Source organism: Peromyscus eremicus, unplaced genomic scaffold (assembly GCF_949786415.1).
Source record: "Peromyscus eremicus unplaced genomic scaffold, PerEre_H2_v1 PerEre#2#chrX_unloc_2, whole genome shotgun sequence".
Classification (NCBI taxonomy): domain Eukaryota; kingdom Metazoa; phylum Chordata; class Mammalia; order Rodentia; family Cricetidae; genus Peromyscus; species Peromyscus eremicus.
Window position 1 is genome coordinate 1175756 of NW_026734289.1, and position 15725 is coordinate 1191480.

At 39.8% G+C, this 15725-nt stretch overlaps 1 pseudogene; it reads right to left on the reverse strand.

Annotated features, from left to right (window-relative positions):
- Positions 1-8475: 8475 nt before the first annotated feature.
- LOC131901095 (periphilin-1-like) lies at positions 8476-9786 on the reverse strand (annotated as a pseudogene).
- Between the last annotated feature and the right edge of the window lie 5939 nt (positions 9787-15725).

Genomic DNA, 15725 nt, shown 5'->3' on the forward strand with positions numbered 1-15725 from the left:
CCTTCCCTTGGCTGCTTGCACAGCACCCAGTACTATGAAAACTAGTCCTCAGGGTGCAGACTTTCAGGTCAGTTCCAGCTTGGATCCTTCCAGTCCGGTGTCTGAAGCACATGGTATTTTCAGCAAGAGAGACTTACCTCCAACTTCTGTGAGATGGACAAGGGCAATGTCAATACCCCATATTGCTTTGGGACTCTCAAACTCCCCTTACCAACAAATCAAAAGGGAGTGTTTCATCCCTGGTACTGGGGATTTTGCTAGACAGTCTATGGCTTTTTGCAGAAACATTGACAGCTCAGCTGGGGAAATTTCATTTAAAGTACAAACGTATACACACACACACACACACAAACACACACTCACACACACTCATCAACACATACAAGTAATTTTAGATAAATAATCATTGTCTTATTTAGGGTTTCTGTTGCTGTGATGAAGCACCATGACCCAAAAACAAGTTGAGGAGGAAAGTGTTTATTTGGCTTACACTTCCATATCACTGTTCATCATCGAAGGAAGTCAGGACAGGAATCTAGAGGCAGGAGCTGATGCAAAGGCCATGAAGGAATACTTCTTACTAGCTTGCTCCCCATGGCTTACTCAGCCTGCTTTCGTATAGAACCCAGGACCACCACCCCAGGCATTGCACCACCCACAGTTTGCTGGGCCATACCCACCAATCACTAACTAAGAAAATGCCCTACAGGCTTGCCTACAGCCCAATCTTTTGGAGGCATTTTCTCAGTTGAGGCTCCCTCCACTCAGATGATGCTAGTTTGTGTAAAGTTGACACAAAACTAGCCACCACAATTGCTGTGGCTTTTTGCAAGCAACCTTACAGTTATTTCCACCTCTTCCCCTCCATCCCCATTTGTATTGACCATCTTCTCCCCACTCCAATGAAAACCTCCCCTGTTTTCACTATTTCCCCTCATATTATTTGTGTATTGTTATTCTTCACTCTAGGGCTCCTTCCCACGCCCTCCCCTCTGTGCTACCACTTGACTTTCATAGTTTCTGCATTTACTCCAGGTTTCATATTCACATCTGAAGATTTGGAGTTAGGATTCACAGAAGAATGAGAACATGTGCCATTTGACTTTCTGTGTCTGGGTTAATTCACTTAATACAATATTTTCTAGTTCCATCCCTTTGCCTCTAGATTTCATTTTCTTTACAGATGAATAGTATTCCACAGTGTATATGTACTGCATTCTCATTACCCATTCATTAGATAGTTAAAAACTATCTAAGTTATTTCCTTTTCCTAGTCTATGTGAATAGAGTGGTAATGAACAAGACTAAGCAAGTATCTGGGGTAGGATGTCAAGAATTTTGGACACATGCCGAAGAACTGCATAGCTTGCTTATAAGGTATCTGTTTGCCTGCATGTGTGTTCACACTACATATATGTCATGCCCACGAAGATCAGAAGAGGTGTTAGTTCTTCTGGAATTGGAGTTAAATAATGTTGTGATCCTCTAAGTAGGTTATGGGAATCAAAGCTTGGTCCTCTGCAAGAGTAAAAATGCTATTAACCACTGAGAAAAGCGCCATTTGTTATTTAGAGCCACTGGTAGCAAAAGTCCGTGAGAGCATGCAGCAGTGACAACTAGAGTTGAGAAGGTCTACCTATCAGAACTAAGGGTTCTGTTACAGGAAACCATCACTCAATGCATTATGAAATTCCTGCCTTTTGGATGAATTGGCTGTCACTTGTTGTAAACTTCTTGTGCAATAACAGCTGTGATTCTCACCATTTACGGTGCATTTCCATGTTATGTGTACATGTAATCTCATGATTGCATCTCAATCTTGGGCTCAACTTTCCCTATACATTTGGGGTAATTGAATAACTGCCCCCAGCTGTGTATATTTTCATTAACATATATCTGGCACGTCCAACAACGACAGGCAGCCACTAAGGTGACTATAGGTGTTGATGGCTCTTAGACATCGAACCCATAGCCCTCCACAGGAGATTATGCATGTCTGGCTTTCTAAAGTTTGAAATACTGCCTACATTCGCCACCCGGGGTGACTCCACAGGGATGGATGTTCTTTGAGAGCCGGTAGTCAAACATGGCTAAGATCTTGTTTTTGCAACCCATCCTAAGACAGGCACAGTCCAATTGCTGAGTCGCCCTGAGGCAGGGTCAACAAGGCTGGAGCAAAGAACTCCGACTCCTGCTGAGTACCCAGGTAATAAAATAAAAGGGTGGATATGTAGTAGGACAGGCCCATAGGGTCGAGAAAATTGGCTCAGTCCTATAGCCAAGGCATGCTCATAGTGTACTCCTTAAGAGCCAACCTAGAGTCTGCCTGAGGGCCTAGCAATAGAAGCTCAGAGTTCCTAGTCAATGTCAGAGTTCCTGATCATGCCAATTCTGCCTAAGGACCTAACAACAGTCTCTGTCCGAGTTCCTGATCATGCGCAGCCAATGAGGGATGACCATACAGACTGGGTGCTGGGAGGAGGGTATATAAGGCCTTCCTGGTTATTGAATTAAAGAGTTTGTTATTTGCTTTCACAGAGTTCTGGTGGCTGTGTCATTGATGCCACACCTTCTGACCCCTGGCCCCTAGAAAGCCGTTTGAATCCAAGCAACAAAGTGTAATGTGGATAGAAGAAGAATTCTATCTCAAAGGCACAGAAAATATATTCAACAAAATCATAGAAGAAAATTTTCCCAACCTAAAGGAGGACATGCCTAAGAAGGTACAAGAATCTTACAGAATACCAAATAGACTGGAAGAAAATAAAAATCCCCTTCACCACATAATAATTAAAATGCTAAATATACAGAATAGAGACAGAATATTAAGAGCTTCAAAGGAAAATGGTCAAGAAACATATAAAGAAAACCTGTCAGTATTACACCCAAGTTCTCAAAGGAGAATCTGAAAGGAAGAAGGTCCTAGACAGACATTTTGCAGTAAAGCTTTCAATGACTACAGACAGAAAAAACAAGATATTCCAAGATAAAACCTGATTTAAACAATACCTATCCATAAATCCAGCACTACAGAAAGTACTAGAAGGAAAACTCCAACCCAAGGAAGTTAGCTGCTCCCACAAAAACACAGGCAATAGACAGCAGCAAATCTCAAAGAAGGAAAATGCATACACACAAACATCACCACCAACAACAAAAAATAACAGGAATTAACAATCACTGGTCATTAATATCTCTTACTATCAATGGACTGACTCAATTTGCCCATAAAAAGACACAGGCTAACAGAATGGGTACGAAAACAGGATCCATCCTTCTGCTGCATAAAACAAACACACTTCAACTGCAAAGACAGACATTACCTCAGAGTAAAAGGCTGGGAAAAGACTTTCCAATCAAATGGACTTAAGAAGCAAGCTGGTGTGGCTATCCTAAATTCTAACAACATAGACTTCAAACTAAAATCAATCAAAAGAGATTGGGAAGGACATTACATACTCATCACAAGAAAGATCCACCAAGATGAAGTCTCAATTCTGAATGTTTATACCCCAAATACAAGGGCACCAACATATGTAAAAGAAACATTAATAAGGCTTAAATCGCACATCAAACTCCACACGTTAGTAGTAGGAGACTTCAACATCCCACTCTCAATACTGGACAGATCTGCCACATTGAAACTTAACAGAGAAATAAGGGATCTAACAGATGTTATGACTCAAATGGACCGAATATATATCCACAGAATATCCCACCATAACAATAAAGAATATACCTTATCCGTAGCACCCCATGGAACTTTCTCTAAAATCAACCACATACTCGGTCACAAAGCAAATCTCAATAGATACAAAAAAGTTAGAATAACCTCCTGTAGTCTATCAGACCACCATGGTTTAAATTTAGATTTCAACAACAACAGAAATTACAGTAGGCCTATAATCTCATGGGAACTGAATAATCCTCAACTGAATCACCAATGGGTAAAGGAAGAAATGAAGAAAGAAATTAAAGACTTCCTACAATTCAATGAAAATGAATGTACTACATACTCAAACTTATGGGACACTATGAAAGCAGTGCTAAGAGGAAAATTCATAGCACTAGATACCCACATAAAGAAATTGGAGAAATCTCACACTAGTGACTAAATATCACACCTATAAGCTCTAGAACAAAAAGAAACAAACTCACTCAGGAGGAAGAAATGCCAGGAAATAATCAAATTGAGAGTTGGAGTCAATGAAATACAAACAAAGAGAACAAATTAAAGAATCAGTGAAACAAAGAGTTGGTTCTTTGAGAAAATGAATAAGATAGACAAGCCCTTATCCAAACTATCCAAAAGGCAGAAAGAGAGAGAGCATCCAAATTAACAAAATCAGAAATGAAAAGGGAGACATAACAACAGACAACGAGGAAATCCAGAGAATCATCAGGTCATACTTCTAACACCTGTACTCTTCAAAATTGGAAACAGACAATTTTTCTAGACAGGTACCACATACCAAAGTTAAATCAAGACCAGATAAACAATTTGAATAGACCAATAAGCCCTAAGGAAACAGAAACAGACATTAAAAGTCTCCCAACCAAAAAAAATCCCAGGACAAGATGGTTTCAACCCAGAATTCTACCAGATTTTCAAAGAAGAGTTAATACCAACACTCTGCAAATTATTCCACACAATAGAAACAGAAGAGACATTACCAAACTCTTTTTATGAGGCTACAGTTACTCTGATTCCCAAGTCAAACAAACATGCAACAAAGAAAGAGAATTACAGACCAATCTCCCTCATGAACATTGATGCAAAAATACTCAATAAAATATTGGCAAACCAAATCCAAAAACACATTAAAAAAAAGTATCCACCATAATCAAGTAGGCTTTATCCAAGACATGCAAGGATGGTTGAACATACTAAATTTACTGTAAATTTACAATTTTTGGCAAGAAAACAGCCAACACCAAAAAGTTCAAAGAGATTCTACTAAAAGCAGGAACAAGACAATGCTGTTCACTCTCTATATTTATTCAATATAGTACTTGAAGTTCTCTTGAGTTTCTCTCCATTAAGCTGTTGGCTTGCTGTACATTGCCTTTATTATGTTTAGGTATGTTCCTTGTATTTCAGAACTCTCTAAAACTTTTATCATGAAGGTGTTTTGGATTTTGTCAAAGGCCTTTTCAGCATCTAATGAGATGATCATGCGGTTGTTTTCTTTCAGTTTGTTTATATGGTGTATTACATTGACAGATTTTCATATGTTCAACCATTCTTGCATCCCTGGGATGAAGCCTACTTGGTCATGGTGGATAAATTTTTTTGATGTGTTCCTGGATTCGGTTGGGCAGTATTCCATTGAGTATTTTTGCATCAATGTTCATGAGGGAGATTGGTCTGTAATTTTCTTACCTTGTTGCATCTTTGTGTGTTTTCGATATCAGGGTAACTGTAGCCCCATAAAAAAAATTTGGGCAGGCTTTTGGGAATCTGATGCCTGTGGTGTGATGCCTTGTGCAGCCTTGGTGCAGTGGGAAGGGGCTTGGACTTGCTCGGGCTTAGTGTGCTGGGCTCTACTGAAACCACATGGGAGACCTTGATTTGGGAGAGGTGGGGATATTGAGTGGCTTGGAAGAGAGGGCTGGGGGTTGGAGAAGGAAGGAGGTGGGATCTGTGGGTGGTATGTAGAGTGAGTAGACAATTTCTTAATAAAGAAAAATGAAAAAAAAAGAGAAAGAAATGTCTCATATCTCAGTGGTTAACAGCATTTTTCTCTTGCAGAGGACCAAGCTTAAATTCCCATTACCTACTTAGAGGCTCACAACATTCTTTATCTCCAGTTCCAAAAGAACTGATACCTGTTCTGATCTCCGTGGGCATGACATACATGTAGTGTGTACACATATGCAGGAAAACTCATACCTGATAAGCATGCTATGAAGTTCTTTGGCATATGTCCAAAGTTCTTGATATCCTACCCCAGATACTTGCTCAGTCTTGTTCATTACCACTCCATTCACATAGACTAGGAAAGAGAAATAACCTAAATAGCTTTCAACTAATGAATGGGTAATGAGAATGCAGTACGTATACACTGTGGAATACTATTTATCTGTAAAGAAAATGAAATCTAGAGGCAAAGGGATGGAACTAGAAAATATTGTGTTAAGTGAATTAACACAGACACAGAAAGTCAAATGACACATGTTCTCATTATTCTGTGATTCCTACCTCCAAATCTTCAGATGTGAATATGAAAACTGGCGTATGTGCAGAAACTATGAAAGTCAAGTGGTAGCACAGAGGGGAGGGCATGGGAAGGAGCCCTAGAGTGAAGAATAACAATACACAAATGATGTGAGGGGAAATAGTGAAAACAGGGGAGGTTTTCATTAGAGTGGAGAGAAGGTGGTCAATACAATTGGGGATGGAGGAGAAGAGGTAGAAATAGCAGTAAGGATGCTTGAAAAAAGCCATAGTGATTGTGCTGGCTAGTTTTGTGTCAACTTTACACAAACTAGCATCATCTGAGTGGAGGGAGCCTCAACTGACAAAATGCCTCCATAAGATTGGACTGTAGGCAAGCCAGTAGGGCATTTTCTTAGTTAGTGATTGTTGGGTATGGCCCAGCAAACTGTGGGGGGTACAATCTCTGGGCTGGTGTTTCTGGGTTCTATACAAAAGCAAGGTGAGTAAGCCATGGGGAGCAAGCTAATAAGAAGTATTCCTTCATGGCCTTTGCATCAGCTCCTACCTCCAGGTTCGTATCCTGACTGATGAACAGTGATATGGAATGTAAGCCAAATAAACCCTGTCCTCCTCAACTCATTTTTGAGTCATGGTGCTTCATCACAGCAACAGAAACCCTAAATAAGAAAATGATTATTTATCTAAAATTACTTGTATGTGTTCGTGTGTGTGTGTGTGTGTGTGTGTGTGTGTGTGTGTGTGTGTGTATACATCTGTACTTTAAATGAAAATTCACTCAGCTGAGATGTCAATGTTTCTGCAAAAAGCCATAGACTGTCTAGCAAAATCCCCAGTACCAGGGATGAAACACTCCCTTTTGAGTTGTTGGTAAGGGGAGTTTGAGAGTCCCAAAACAATATGGGGTATTGACATTGCCCTTGACCATCTCACAGAAGTTGGAGGTAAGTCTCTCTTGCTGAAAATACCATGTGCTTCAGACACCGGACTGGAAAGATCCAAGCTGGAACTGACCTAAAAGTCTGCACCCTGAGGACTAGTTTTCATAGTACTGGGTGCTGTGCAAGCAGCCAAGGGAAGGAAACAACAAATACACCTAACCAGCTGTGACATCAAAGTACCACAAAGACCAGCTTGGCAAAAAATCAATAAGTATGTAGTGTGGAATAATTATTTTGTACACTGTGAAGATGTGTCTTTGCCAAGATGCCTTCTGATTGCTTTAATAAAGAGGTGAATGGCCAATAGCTAGGTGGAAAGAGGTTGGACAGGACTTCCAGGCAGAAAGTGAGGAAGAGAGATGCATCTAGGCATGTGACAGACACCAGGGCACATGAGGAAAGAGGAGTTGCAAGATGGAAGAGAGGTAAAAAGCCATGAGGCAAAACATAGATTGATATAAATGGGTTAAGTTATGGGAGCTAGTGGGACAAGCATAAGCTATAGGCTGAGCTTTTCATTATTAATAGTATGTCTCCATGTCATTTTTTAAATTGTGAGCTGGAGGCCCAAAGGAAAAAAACTCTGCCTACAAGTATGCATCATAACTCTTACATCTTGGCCATAAGGAAGAGAATACTGAGGATGGTAGCACATGTGTTTAATCCCAGCATGCAGGAGGCAGAGGCAGGGGGATCTCTGTGATTTTGAGGACAGCCTGGTGTACACAATGGTTTCCAGTCTACCTAGGTCCAGACTGTAAAACCTTGACTCAAAAAAAGGAGATAATGAATTGAGATGTAATTCAAACCATGATTTTTAATGTACTTATTGCCCCAAATTGTGTATTTTGGCTCAGTGCTATGCTGGGAAGGATCAAGAAGTGAGTGTAATGTCCAAATTGTCTCCTCTCTGTTCACTGACTCACTTACAAGTTGAGGGGAGCTCTGCTGGCCTTGAAGTCTTCTGCCACATTTCTTTTTTTATTTTAATTTTTATATACTTTTTTTAAAATTTTACTTACCAACCCCAGTTCTCCCTCCTTCCCTTTCTCCCGCTTCCCCGCAAGTTCTCCTCATGCCATCCCCTGGCAATGGGACCAGGTCTTATCCTGGGTACACAAAATGGCTTTATTTTTTAATTTTTTAATTCAATTTACATACCAACTACAGATCATCCTCTCAACGCTCCTCCATCTCCTCCCTCCTTCTCCCCCAATGCCCCATGCCCTCCTCCAAAAGGGTTAGTCCCTCCATGGGGGAACAGGAAAGCCTGGTACATTATTTTTGGAAGAGAGGAGATGTATGAAGATGGATTAGACGATTCTACACATAGGGAAAACATTCTAATTAAAAGACTTTAAAAACTATTGTAGATGTTTATTTGATACTAGCAATGTGGTCAGTTATCATAAAGTATTTCTCTTCATCACAAAATAGTAAGGATTTCAAAAGTCCAAAGGGAAATATCTAGAAGCTTTAAAAATTGGTTTGAACCGAGCCCTAATTCTTCTAAAAAGGGCCTCCAAAATCTGGAGTAGAATTATCATACTCCATAATGAAATGCTTGAGTTCTTCAACATGTTGCTCACCTATTTCATGCAAACTCTGCTTCATTGCAAACTGTATAGATTTTCCTAAGGAACGATCCTTTTCAACCAGCCTTTCCACCACCATCCCGAAAGTTTCACAGACTTGTCGGTAAACCTTCTCAATCTCTGTGATTTTTGATGCAATCGCTTTTGAGCGACTGCTAAGCTGGCTGTCTTTACACAATTCTGGGCCAGCTCTTGTGTTTGACTCGGGTTCTTCTGTCTGGTTGATACATAACGGTGCCTTGGATCCCGTCTCAAACTCGGAAATTTCAGCCAAGTTGTTTTCTTCTGACTTCTTGGGATTTCCATTAGCCCACTTGCTTGCAGCATCAGCCTGTTCCTTCTCAGTCAGCCGGCTGGGGCTTTTTAACACCTTGGATGAAGAACCTGAAGGCACAGTATCTCTTGATGTTTTCAAAAACTGGATGGCTCTCTCTTTACATCGATGTCGAGACTGATGGAAGGAGCGCATCCTGCTTCTACTGCTGAGACTGGAGCCAAATCTGCTGGGTAGGGAGTCCTTCCCGCCCACACGTGATTCTCTCAAAAATGGAGCGCCTCGTTTATGGGGAGATCGTTGTCTTGAATAATGGGAAGAATAGAAACGTCTTCTACTAAAGCCGTTTCTCATGGCCCTGTATTGAGGCTGTCAGCTTGTGGCATACTCATCTCTTGACCATCGGGAGCCATAAGGGCCTCTTTTGTAGGGTGGGCCACTTCTTGGATTCTGAGAAAAACAGCGGCCTTCATCCCATTTTTGGTAATCCACGTGACAGTAGTATCTACTGTAGCCTCCTTCATCGGGTCTGGCTAGCAGAGATGGTCTCTTGTCTTCCAGAGGCGGTCTCTTTGGCACAACGGTTGCCATCACTGGGATGGTTCCAAGGAGGCGCTTGTTTTCGTGGTAGTCGCTTGTAGTGATACCATCCCTGCGCTTGATTTCCTGGAAGTCGCTTGTAGTCACACCATCCTTCAGACCACATCTCATCTCATGGAAGCCACCGGACTTCTGCAAACAGAAATGTGTACTTCCCTTCCTGTTCACTTTCAATTTCTAAGGATACTCATGGCTTAGTTCAAGAATCTGTTATTGTCTAAAAATTCGTCCTTGGAACTCTCCAACACGCACGTTCCACCGCTGCTGCTGAAACCCCACCAACAGCTCTCTAATTAGACTTAGGCCCATTCAACAGCAGGGAAATCATGCCAGGTGATTGAAAGCTAGGAAATTAGCTGGGGCTAGTGAGGTCATGCGTCCTAGAGGAGAATGCAGTACTACCACTTGACTAAATCAGTACAATTCCTAAGTGAATTCCACTTACTACAAATAAGTGTAGCTCTCACCCTCACCAAAAAAAAGCTTCTCTTTGCAACAGAGAGAGACCATTGCAGAAAACCACAACCACTCAAATTCAGAGAACAAGTGATTGTGAAATGTCTAGCCCCAAGACACACACACACACACACACACACACACACACACACACACACACACACATATATATATATATATATATATATATATATATATATATATATATATATATATATAAACTCCTGGGCCTAAGGCTCAGGGAGCATCATTAAGAGGAAGAGGAAAGTTTGTAGGAACCAGAAATCAAAGGGAAGCTTCACAGTTGATATTTCAACAATATGACTGCCTGAACAAGACCTGAATAAGGACAAACCAATCAATATGCTCACTTGAAAGGGGGAAATCTCATAGGGTTTACCTCTAAACAAAGAACTACAGACTGCTAAAGAATTAGTCTTCCCCAGGGATGACCCTTTTAACTGGTTACCAATATCAAGTCGTCAGCTCTGAATCATATACATATACAAGAAAAACTAAATAGACTGGGAATGCTGTATTAATATATTTATGGGTGTGTGTGTGTGTGTGTGTGTGTGTGTGTATGTGTGTGTGTGTGTGTGATAATTAAGGAAAAGAGATCATAAATTTGAAAGGTAACCAGGAGGAGAGGATATGGAAGGGAAGGAAATAGAAAAGGAAAGGATGTGATTGTATTATCATTTCTAAAAATTTCAAAATTAAATAATGTATAAATAAACATAGAAAACATATAAGGAAAAGAACATAAACACATAAAATATTTATTTGACAGTGAACAAATGTAAAATGAATTAAAATTAATTTATGTAGTAGCAAAAAATCATAATATTCTAATAAAATTCACTAGTGAAAAAAATAAAGTACCTTAAAATACAAGCTTATAAAATGTTTATTTAACATATTGAACAAATGTAAAATCAATTAAAATTAATTTATGTAACAAAAAAATCATAATGTCATAACATTTTATATAGTTTTTCTTATATTAGTTATAACTTTTGTCCTTTTTTCTTTTTATTAAAATAGAAAAGGGGAAATATGGTGATATTTTATTTGTACTGAAATGTGATTTTATTTGTATTTAATAAATAAAGTTGCGTGGGGATCAGAGCTAATAGCAAGCCATAGCAGAAGCCGGGCGGTGGTGGTGGACACCTTTAATCCAGATCACATGACAGACAGATCTCTGTGTGTTCAAAGATACAGCCAGCATGGAGACACATGCCTTTAATCTCAATACCAACCACAGAAGACCTGGAGGTCTGTATAGACAGGCAGTGATGATGAGGTCATGTGGTTGGGTTTACAACCAATGAGGAGGCAGAACAAAAAAGTCAATAAAAAGACACACAGGAAGTAGGTCTCTTTCTGAGGGGAAGGACAGTGGCGGCAGGAAGTGTCATAAGTACATGAGGAGAGGCGGCAGGAGGTTTTTAAGTCTCAGCTCTCAGCTACTGCTCTGACCTCTTGGGCTTTGAACTCTGCATTTGGCTCTGTGTTTCTTATTTAATAAGACTCCTCATCTACATACTCCTACGAGAAAAAGTTTCTTCCTTAAAACTCCTCAACTGCATGTTTATCATTAATACAGAAATTCTAATCATTTAGAGAGTTACAGGTTGTCATGTTCTGGACCAGAGACATGCTGTCTACCTGCAGGTCTGCACTCCTTCCTCCAGCCCACACAGATGTGCTACCTAGCTCAGGCCAGCATCCCACCCTCCAGCCCACGAGACAGGACACTACATGTCTCATAGAGCCTGAAACAGCCTATGCTTCCTGGGCTTCCACAGCATTGTAGCCATCAGGACCCCCAGCTTCACTCCCATATCAGCAGGAAGCAACCAAGAATGATTTCTACAGCCTTTGTCACTTACCCATCTTTCTATACTGAACTTTCCAGCCTAGGGGTGGACTGCCCTTTAAAAATGTTCTATTATTGTATAACTTCTGCCCATGATCCTGAAATATATACACTATCAGACATTCTCCTCATGTACTTATGACAATTATTCTGTATACAAGCCTTGCTATGTATACCCTGACACAGGTTATTACTGTCCTCACATAGCTCAATGGTTTAATATTGCCTTGATTACAAATTTAAACTAGGTAAGCTTCAACTGCAGCCTTGGCCGCACAGATGCTCGTGACTAACTCAGGTAACTCCTTATCTAACAATGCCTCTTGAAAATACAATTTAACTCAATTAATACCACCAATCAGAGATTAATAGATAGAGTTAATGTTTCAAACTAATCATTTCTTTATAACAACTGAGACTCATAGTATTCAGACACACCTGACCATATTATGTCATACTAGTTTATGATAGTTTTTTTATGTTATTCCGTTGTTCCCTTTTTGGGACAGAGGTATTCTAACTTATACAACTATACCTATTAGATAGTTATACTAATTCTCAGCTTTCCATTTATAGAGACTATCAATTATAAATATATATTATTATTGATACAAATATTAAGTATCCATATTAATTAACCATTACTTTTTATTTTTCAAGTCAGTCATCTTCATATTTAAATTTATCCACATTTTTTACTGCCCTAGAGAGAATTCAACATTATCCTTTTTTTTTACTAAACGCAAAAACCAGAACTGCTGTAAGCCACAGGAAAATGTAATGGAATTCAGCTACTATCACAAAAGCTACTACCTTGAAAAGTCAAGGACATTTCTAAAGGTCAAGCTGTGCCTTAAGAAATCCTGGTGACATTTTAGCTTTTGTATATATATTAGCTGATTCCTGCAATGATTTCTTTGTATGCTATGTATGCTTCCAAGAACTCATAACAGTGTATCTTATCTGAAACACCTATCAAGCATCCAGGGTCAAACAACCTCCTGAATTAAAGTAAATTAAGCTTAGACCTTCCTTTCTTATACAATCTTAGTGGTATTCATACTAACATTTTAGACTCCTAACATTTACCTAACCACCTCTAGGAATGCAGTTTGAGCACATAAATTCCCTTTGTCTGATATATTGACCCATTTTAGCTCTTAGTAGACCTCCTCCTTTACCACTCCCCTTTTGAGTTGTTAAAGAAAGCCTGATGGTCACTGCCTGAGGAAAACTCTTGTCTGCTTTTATGACCCAGTAAGATTTCAAGCCTGGTGACCTGGCTTTAGCTAGAGTACTACTATTGCATGGGTATATGACTGTAAACCTCAGAGACTTAGAGAGGACTTTTTGAGGATTTTGAATGGAGAGGATTTTGACTGGAGAACTAGATGGAGAACTTGAGGATGAGATGGAAAATGAAGAAGAGCCAGATGGGGAAGAAGAAGACGGGTAAGAACAAGATGAGAAAGACCAAGATTGGGGTAAAACTAACATGAGAGAACTAAGAATTCAGAACATAGAGGGGGCAGTAGATAGAGGCAGCGAGAAATCAGGCAAGAGAGGAGCTAGGCATGAGTTTGAACTGAAGCTGTATAGGTAACAGTATAAAGTAAATGGACTAAGAGCGCAGTGTACTTGGATTCTTTCCTCAAAAATAATTCTTGCCATTTGTAGGATCTCTTCTGGGCCCCTGGGAAGAATACTATTAAGGCTGGTCCTTAATAATATTTAAGAATTTTCATTATTAAATTCACTATGCATAGAAGTTATTGTAGTAGAACAAGTTTATCAAAGGGAAAACTTGAAATTTCTTTTAAATATTACCATTTTAGAGCACTCATTTATGTATGTATAAACTACCCTATTTATCTTAAGTAGATTACCTGAACTAAACATAGTCATTGTAAGATAAATCGAGAAAGTTATTTTGTGCTGACATTAGAATTGCCAAGCTAATTCTCAAAAAGTGTATATTATCTGATTTGATATTCATATTTCCTGTCCATTTTACCCTACACCAAGTTCTTCATGCCTAGCTGCATTCATGCTGGTATGCAAATCCAATGTTTTCAAGGACCTCAAATGACCAACATGAAATTCAGATAAGTGAGTCAAAGATACGTGAGAGTTATGATATGTGATAGTATTCAGATAAACACAGGGAACTATAAAATTAGACAAGAAGCCAATTTATCCCAGATTGTAGGAAAGGAATGGGTTTCCTAGAGACAGATATATTTAAAATTGAAAGTAGTGGGATAAATTGGGGCTAAACAATGGAAGGCATTGTGAAGTGTTCAGAAACTCCAAGGAGAAAGCATGTGCCAAATCACTAAGGCAATGCACAGGAAGATAATTTGAGGACAGGAAAATGCCCCAGTGCTTCTGAATGATGCAAGCCTGAGTGTCTGTTGAGGCAAAGGGAAACAGAAATCCTTCACAAAAACATATACAGCACTGAAATAAATAAACAAAAACCTTTCACCCAGCAACAACAAAACTGCTCAAAGGAAAACTGGTAAAATGTGCAATAATCAAACCAAATTTCTCTATCAGTAAAACAACATCTTCATCCATATCCTTAAAAATACACTTTCTCAGTATATTAATGGCTATATAAATCTGACCTCTCAAAGAATAAACTTGACCAAGGGTTTCAAAACTCATTCTAAGGGTTGGGGATTTAGCTCAGGAATGCTTGCCTAGCAAGCACAAGGCCCTGGGTTTGGTCCTCAGCTCCAGAAAATTAATTAAAAAAATCATTCTATACAACTCCACCACAGCTGCATCTTTACAACGAAAGTGAATGGCCCATGGGGACCCACTAATTTCAACCATTATTCACTTTGTGCCTTCAGAAGATTGTATGACCTTCCAAAAGCAATCCAAATATGTAAATGTTATAGGACCCAACATGTAAATCGTGACAGACAGAGCAACGTTCAGGAGTCCAGCTGTGTCTGTGTTCTGAATCTGTGAACTTAAGCAAAAGCAGAAAAGAGTATTGGAAAAACAACTTGCATCTGTACTATAAGGAGATTATTTTTCTTCTTTTTATTGTCTACACAATAAATATCTATACGTAATAGGTACTTCCATAATAAGAGCATTGCGGTAAGTATTATTAAGCAATCTAGGGATGTATTTCAGCATACAGAAAGACGTTCACAAACGTTGTCACAAATTTAGCTAGAAAATCCCAGGACAGGCCATGCTTAAAATGCAGAATAGCATTTGTAATATCAATTCCAGGCATCCTCTGTTCTATTTAAACAACATTACTTGTTCTTTCCCTAACGCAATCAGCAGTGATTTGCTGGCCCACAGGCTCTGAGGAGCAAGGGTCCGGATCACCCTTTCTCACTCAATTAGGAGGCTCAAGCAGATCTCACTGCAACACTGATGGTAGCCTGACAACAGGTACCGTCCTGGTGCAAGAGGGACCCGAGAGCACAGTCTCCTAAGCACCCCTTGCCTTTCCCAATCATGGTGCCCCTTCCAAAGTCCTTATCATGGCCGCCAACAGTGGGCACCAGACTAGCTAGCACTCTTGACCCTAAGGAAGAGGAGAGGGTCCTCAGCATCCCTCCTCATTCAGAAAACTTGGATGTTTGCCCTGCAGCTGCATGCAGAACGGCCAGGTGAGGCAGCTCGGGACTGGCTTGTGCAGGCCCGAGGACAGTCATTCCAAGGGCCCCTCCTGAGAGCTGCTGGATTACTGAGGCCAACTGTCACTCAAATTCTGTGTGCTTCTCCTTCCGGACATGTCTGCAGTTCTCGGGAAATGAGAACC